Source organism: Ovis aries, chromosome 1 (genome assembly GCF_016772045.2).
Source record: "Ovis aries strain OAR_USU_Benz2616 breed Rambouillet chromosome 1, ARS-UI_Ramb_v3.0, whole genome shotgun sequence".
Lineage (NCBI taxonomy): Eukaryota > Metazoa > Chordata > Mammalia > Artiodactyla > Bovidae > Ovis > Ovis aries.
This window is the reverse complement of record NC_056054.1, coordinates 241,160,048-241,167,117: the sequence shown is the minus strand read 5'-3', so window position 1 is coordinate 241,167,117 and position 7,070 is coordinate 241,160,048.

Below are 7,070 nucleotides of genomic sequence, written 5' to 3'. Positions count from 1 at the left end.
AGATGAGTGCAATTGTGCGGTAGTTTGAGCATTCTTTGGCATTGCCTTTCTTTGGAATTGGAATGCAAACTGACCTTTTCCAGTCCTGTGGCCACTGCTGAGTTTTCCAAATTTGCTGGCATTTTGAGTGCAGCACTTTCACAGCATCATCTTTCAGGATTTGAAACAGCTCAACTGGACTTCCATCACCTCCACTAGCTTTGTTCATAGTGATGCTTTCTTTCCAAGGCCCACTTGACTTCACATTCCAAGATGTCTGGCTCTAGATTAGTGATCACATCATCATGATCATCTTGGTTGTGAAGATCTTTTTGTACAGTTCTTCCATGTATCCTTGCCACCTCTTCTTAATATCTTCTGCTTCTGTTAGGTCCATACCATTTCTGTCCTTTATCGAGCCCACCTTTGCATGAAATGTTCCCTTGGTATCTCTAATTTTCTTGAAGAGATCTCTAGTCTTTCCCATTATTTTGTTTCCCTCGATTTCTTTGCATTGATCGCTGAAGAAGGCGTTCTTATCTCTTCTTGCTATTCTCTGGAACTCTGCATTCAGATGCTTATATCTTTCCTTTTCTTTTTTACTTTTTGCCTCTCTTCTTTTTACAGCTATTTGTAAGGCCTCCCCAGGCAGCCATTTTGCTTTTTTGCATTTCTTTTCCATGGGAATGGTCTTGATCCCTGTCTCCTGTACATTGTCACGAACCTCATTCCATAGTTCATCAGGCACTCTATCTATCAGATCTAGATCTATTAAATCTATTTCTCACTTCCACTGTATAATCATAAGGGATTTGATTTAGGTCATACCTGAATGGTCTAGCGGTTTTCCCTACTTTCTTCAATTTAAGTCTGAATTTGGCAATAAGGAGTTCATGATCTGAGCCACAGTCAGCTCCTGGTCTTGTTTTTGTTGACTGTATAGAGCTTCCCCATCTTTGGCTGCAAAGAATATAATCAATCCCTCCCCAAAGGCACAGGGACATTGATGAGGCCCTTTTACTTTAGAAAAATTCTGAAATTTGCACTAGATCTACAGAGGTATATACCCTTCTTGGCTTTCACCTTCCAATTAACCCAAATTTCAAACTTTTGTCATTGGGCATTGATTGTGGCTGTGTTCTAGTTCATTGGAAGTGGTATTTACAATTTGTTCTTTGAAATGTTTGGCTGATTTCAAACATAAGGAATAGAAATGTCTCTATTCTTTCATCTTTAACTGGAAGTTTGATTCAAAGGATTTACAAATAAAAATATGAAGCAAATTATTGAGAAATTCATAACCTAATTATAGAAAATCATCATCCTTGAACAATTTTTATTTTCATTTGTTTTATAGCACAATATTCAATAGCTTGCTTATTTTTAATGGCCTTTTCAGCTCTTATTATATAATAGCTTTTTAAGCAAAAACATACATGTAAGAAAAATTTATGATTTTATATTACATAAAGCCGCTGAATTTATGTTTTTATTCAGTAGAAATTTAAAAATTCAAATGAAAATGATAATGCAATACTGTTCACTACTTATTGACAAAATTTTATAAAGTTTGATAATTCTAAGCTTTAATGAGCATAACATAGGAAACTCTGATACCGTTTATGGCATCAATGCTACTCCTTACATAAATCCTTAAAAATAATTCTTTTTTATATAGACAAGACAAATAAGAGGATTTTCATTCTAATTTTATTGTGATATCAAAAAATTGACAACCATCTAAAAGTGACTTAACTGGAAAAAAATGGATAAATAAATTGTAGTAAATAAAACATTGGCACGTTATGTTATGTGAAGTCGCTCAGTTGTGTCCAACTCTTTGCGACCCATGGACTGTAGCCTATCAGGCTCCTCACTCCATGGGATTCTCCAGGCAAGATATACCAATCAAAATGAATGAAATAAAAGTACATGTATTAACATGGATTCATCTCAAAAGTGTAAATGAGTGAAAAAGAAAATTGAGGAAGAGTAGGTAGAGTAGGTTGCCATTTGTGTAAAATTTAAAATAGTTTAAAAAACACTGTTTCTATCAGATAGCTTTTGATCAGGAAATTAAAAGCCACATTATATTCAAGCATTAATAATTCCAATACAAGATATTAGAGGTGTACAAAACAATTGAAAAGACAGGAGGAGTACAGTAAAGGAATTCATTAGGGACTATTAGTTAATATCAGAGCTGTTATTTTTCATGATATTATTCAGAAAACACTGAAAGTCTCAGGACTCAAGGAAAAGCCTTGGCTATCCAAGCAAACAAACACTAATTCTCAAGAAGCTTTTACTTGATGACTTATTTGTCTACAGAACTAAAGCAGGTGAGCTTGCCAGAAAGCTCTTGTGGTCGTTTGCAACCTACCTAGTGTCCTTCTGAAAGAACCTCCAAAGAATCCTGTCCACATTTTCTTTCTTACCTTCCAAATGTCACTCAAGTGCTTCTCACTGGCAAACTCTAACCCAGAACCATGCCAAAAAAGGCACTTTGTGAAAACTTGTTCCTGGTTTCCCTCTGCAATGCAGAGTCCTTTGGGCACCTTGAAAGTGATGGCAGTTATGCCATACTGACCAAATATCCAGCCTAATATTCTTGTTGGATGAAAAAGAATATAATAAATGTTTAAAAATAAGATGATAAGTACAATGTACAGGATTACTTTTGAGAAGGAAGATATTCAAAGTAAAATCTGTTCAAGGCTAAATGGAGAAACTGTCAGTCTTAAAAGAGAATCAGATACCATTGCAGTTTCTAATGACTAAAGCTGTTAACAAGCCACATTTCAAGCACATGTGTAAATACTGTAAACTTGTGGTTTCACTTATCATCTAAGTTTTGTTTTATGTTTTGAGTTTAGCCAAGTAAACAGAATTTTCTAATCTTCAAGATTCTCTGATAAAGAAGGAATACAATTGTCTCTAGTCTGAAGGACTTCACATCTGTGACTCTACCCACTGTCACAGAGATTCCTGATGACTTAATTCTGCATAAGATGAGGAGGATAATAAGCGTATAGCTAAATATGCCGGTGTGTGCATCATTTGAGAATGACTTTAGGATTTTGTAGGTAGATCACATATAACTGTCCACGGGTCACAAAGCATCGGACACGACTGAGCGACTAAGCACATCACAGCAACAGCACATATAACCTTAGATTGTATTTGGACAGGAAAGCTGGATAATTTCTTACTTAAAATTGATCAAAGGACCAAACAGATTCATTTTTTTTTTCAAGTTTCTAGTGTATATACATTTCCTTATCTCATTTCATGAGATAAGACACGGAAAGAAAGAAAATTTAAGGAGCAATGGGGCTGTATGAGGCTGTGTGAAATCCTATTGAGGACTATTTTTCAATTATAAGAAAGTACTTTTACATTTTTCTACCGCAGTTTAATTTAATCCAAACTTCTTTCTCCCATCCTGTATCTAGTCTCCATAATTACTGATAGTTCTCTCACAGGGCTTTTATTTTGGCCTCTGACATTGATCACTTTTTTCCCCAAAAGATAACATCCTATTTCCTATCACTTTTATAACATTTAGGACAATTTTAAACTTTAAAAATATTGATGTGCTTTAACAAGTTTAAAACCACACTGGTTAAATATTCATGATGTAAGTATGTACGTTCCTCTCTAAGTATGCCTGGAGAATTCCTTGGACAGAGGAGCCTGGTGAGCTGCAGTCCATATGGTCACAGAGTCAGATATGACTGAAATGACTTAGCACGCATGCATACTTCTGTAAGATAGCTAAGTGTAAAATTCTTAAGTAACTTCTATCAGTCCTTTTGCAACTTTCTTCATATTCCTAAGAATTTACTCATGTTTTCTAAGAATGTAAAGAAGTAAATTACAAACTATAGTGTTGAGAAGTGAAAACATAGCAATACTATAATCGTTGCTTTGTACTGGTGTGACTGTTCAAATAGACTGTGATGCAAAAATTGTTCAAAAGAAAGAAGTCAATCAGGTAAGATGGACAGACTGGTCATCTTTAATAGAAGGCAAAAGGAGAGAAGCTTCTAACTGGCTATAGTTACAGATGTCAACAGAAAAACAAGTGACTAGAAAACAACCAGTGAGAGAGGGATTCCTACTGCTGTCCAATTGTAAACATATGCCCATTTTCCCTTGTTCAGGCAAAAATAGTCACAGAAATTATGGGGCTGGACAGTTGCCATGCTCTGTCAAAAGAGTTTGTGGTTGTAGTTTGCAGCAAATGGAAAGCAGACAGAAAGAAAATCATCCAGCTACAGATTTTCCTTAATTTACAGTGAACATCTGGAGAAATTAAGAGGAGTAAAGCAGTTTATCTCATTCAAGCCTTTGATAACTTGCAAAGCTCTCCTAGTAATAACTAACCTGGAATTTAAGGTTTCTATAACATGTTTTCATGTTACACTACTTCCAAGCAAAGTGCTTGAGTATAGACACTCAACTGGAATATTGTATGGAACACTTAAAATTTATTCTATTTATTTATTCAAAAGCATGTCCTCGTCATTCCATTAAACACAACAAAACAGCAATAAGTGAATGATAAGAGAAAATCTCATAGTAAAAACTGACATTTGGTACTTAATAGAAAGATGTTAGATACAGTTGTCCTAAACAGATTGACATGAGACCAAATATATTTTAAGAGGATAAGCTTAAACCCAAGAACTTTAAATTTAGACATGTTCACCCTCATGAAAATTCCCAGCTCTTTCATTGTCCCTGTATACATCCAATATTCCCCTGCAATTAGACAAAAGGACATAGGAAGTAAAGTATTCCTATGATAGCTATTTTACACATAAGATAATTAAGCATCAATTATGCCTTTCAGTATTCAAAGTGGTCTCTCCACTTGTTATGAAGATATAGAGAACTCAAGAGTTGAGCTCAAAAAAATGCATTTAATGTAGCTCGTTGGAACTGTGATCCAAGAGGCAAAGAGTTCTTCGGAGACCATTTTGTACCCCACCACATTGTCCTCTGCTAAGCTATAATAAGGAAACATCAAGACTCCCCCAAACTGATGGTTTCTGTGATTTCTTGGTCTTCAGCTTCCATAGTGCCCATAGTGCAGACCAGCTGAGAGAAGGCTGATTAACTTCAGTTCTGAAGTAGACACACAGCTGGCCAGAGCAATAGCAGTTGTTCTGAAATCAATTCTGGCCTAGAGAAGATTTCAGTGCAAATCAGATAATAAAGCTAATTTTTCAGAGAGGGGTGCTGCAGAGTTGAGAAAGCTTAAAGGTCATCTGAGCTAACTGAACTTCCAAGTTACTTTTTTTTGCTTAACTCTTGTTTTTCAAATTATAGTTCATGTTTCATAATTCTCATAGTGTATGCATGCATGCATGCATGCTAAGTCTCTTCAGTCATGTCTGACTCTTTGTGACCCCGTGGACTGTAATCCAGTAGGCTCCTCTGTCCATGGGATTCTCCAGGCAAGAATTCTGGAGTGGGTAGCCATGCTCTCCTCCAGGGCATCTTCCCAACTTAGGGATATCAAACCCACATCTCTTTTGTCTCTTGCACTGGCAGGTGGTTCTTTACCACTAGTGCCATGTGGGAAGCCCTCATAGTATATAAAGAAGTTGAATAACATTTATTCATTCATTATTCTAAAAATATTTATTGTGTGCCTTTTTTATAGGAAGCACTCTTTTAGGTATAGTGGTACAGCAGCGCCACAAACGATAAGCTCTGTTCATATGTAGTTTCCATGCTAGTGGAAGAAGGGAAACAATAAACAATCCACATTTCAGATAGAAGTGAATTACATTGTTATAATAATGGGATAGAGAGTACTCAGGGGTTGGAGGATAACGTAGTTAAGATATGGTTGTCAGGCAAGGCTTTTGAGAGAAGATAATATTTTAATTAAGTTCTGACCAAGGGAAAGAGGCCAGTCATGCAAGGACATGAGATAAGAATATTTCACACGGAGAGAATGGCAGGTGCAAATGCCTGGATGCAGTTGCAGGAATAGGAAAAAGTTCTGCAAGAAGAGAGAGAAAGCCAGTGTTTCTTGAGTATAGTAAGGTTGAAGGATGTAATTTAAAATAAACTTACTTAAAGATATGGGCAAATTATGTAGGACCTTAAGACTATATTAAGGACTTCCCTGGTGGCTCAGACGGTAAAGTGTCCGTCTACAATGCGGGAGACCCGGGTTTGATCCCTGGGTCAGGAAGATCCCCTGGGGAAGGAAATGGCTACCCACTCCAGTACTATTGCCTGGAAAATCTCATGGACAGAGGAGCCTGGTAGGCTACAGTCCATGGGGTCGCAAAGAGTCGGACATGACTGAATGACTTCACTTTCACTTTCAGAGCCCAGCAGAGGAAATTATTATAGGAAGGAAGAATTCAACTCTATTGACTACTGCTGAGAGATGCTATCATTTTATTTGGTAAGACAGTTGCCATTGATAACCTTGATGGAAGTCCTTTCATAGAGAGGTGGAGACAAAAGTCTGCTGAAGCCTGTTGAATTTTGCTGAAGAGAAACAGGAGGGGAAGAAAAGGATAATCTGAATTTACACAACTTTTTAAAGTAGTTTTGCTTTTGGTTTCAGCAAGAATAAAGTAGTGGCTAAAGAGGTATTGAATAAAATTTATGTTTTCAAGTAGGAAGATCCAGGGAAGAAGAGCAGTTGAGATACAGAAGAACAAAATAGCAGATGAAAAATCCTTGAGTAGGCAAACAGGATGATTACTTTATTGTACAGTAGAAACTACACATTGTCAAGCAACTATATGCCGAAGGACAATTTGAGGAGAGCATGTGTATATCTTCCATTGTAACTAGAGAGAAAGAATGTGTAAAAGTGTTAGTTGCTAAGTGGTGTTTGACTCTAGCAACCCCATAGACTGTGGCCTGCCAGACTCCTCTGTTCATGGAATTCTCCAAGCAACAGTACTGGAGTGGGTTGCTATGCCTACCTGACCCAGGGGATGTTCCCAATCCAGGGATCAAACCCGGGTCTCCAGCATTGCAGACAGATTCTTTACTGTCTGAGCCACCAGATAAACCATCTCTGTAATTACTGTTAAGCTCTTTCATGTGAA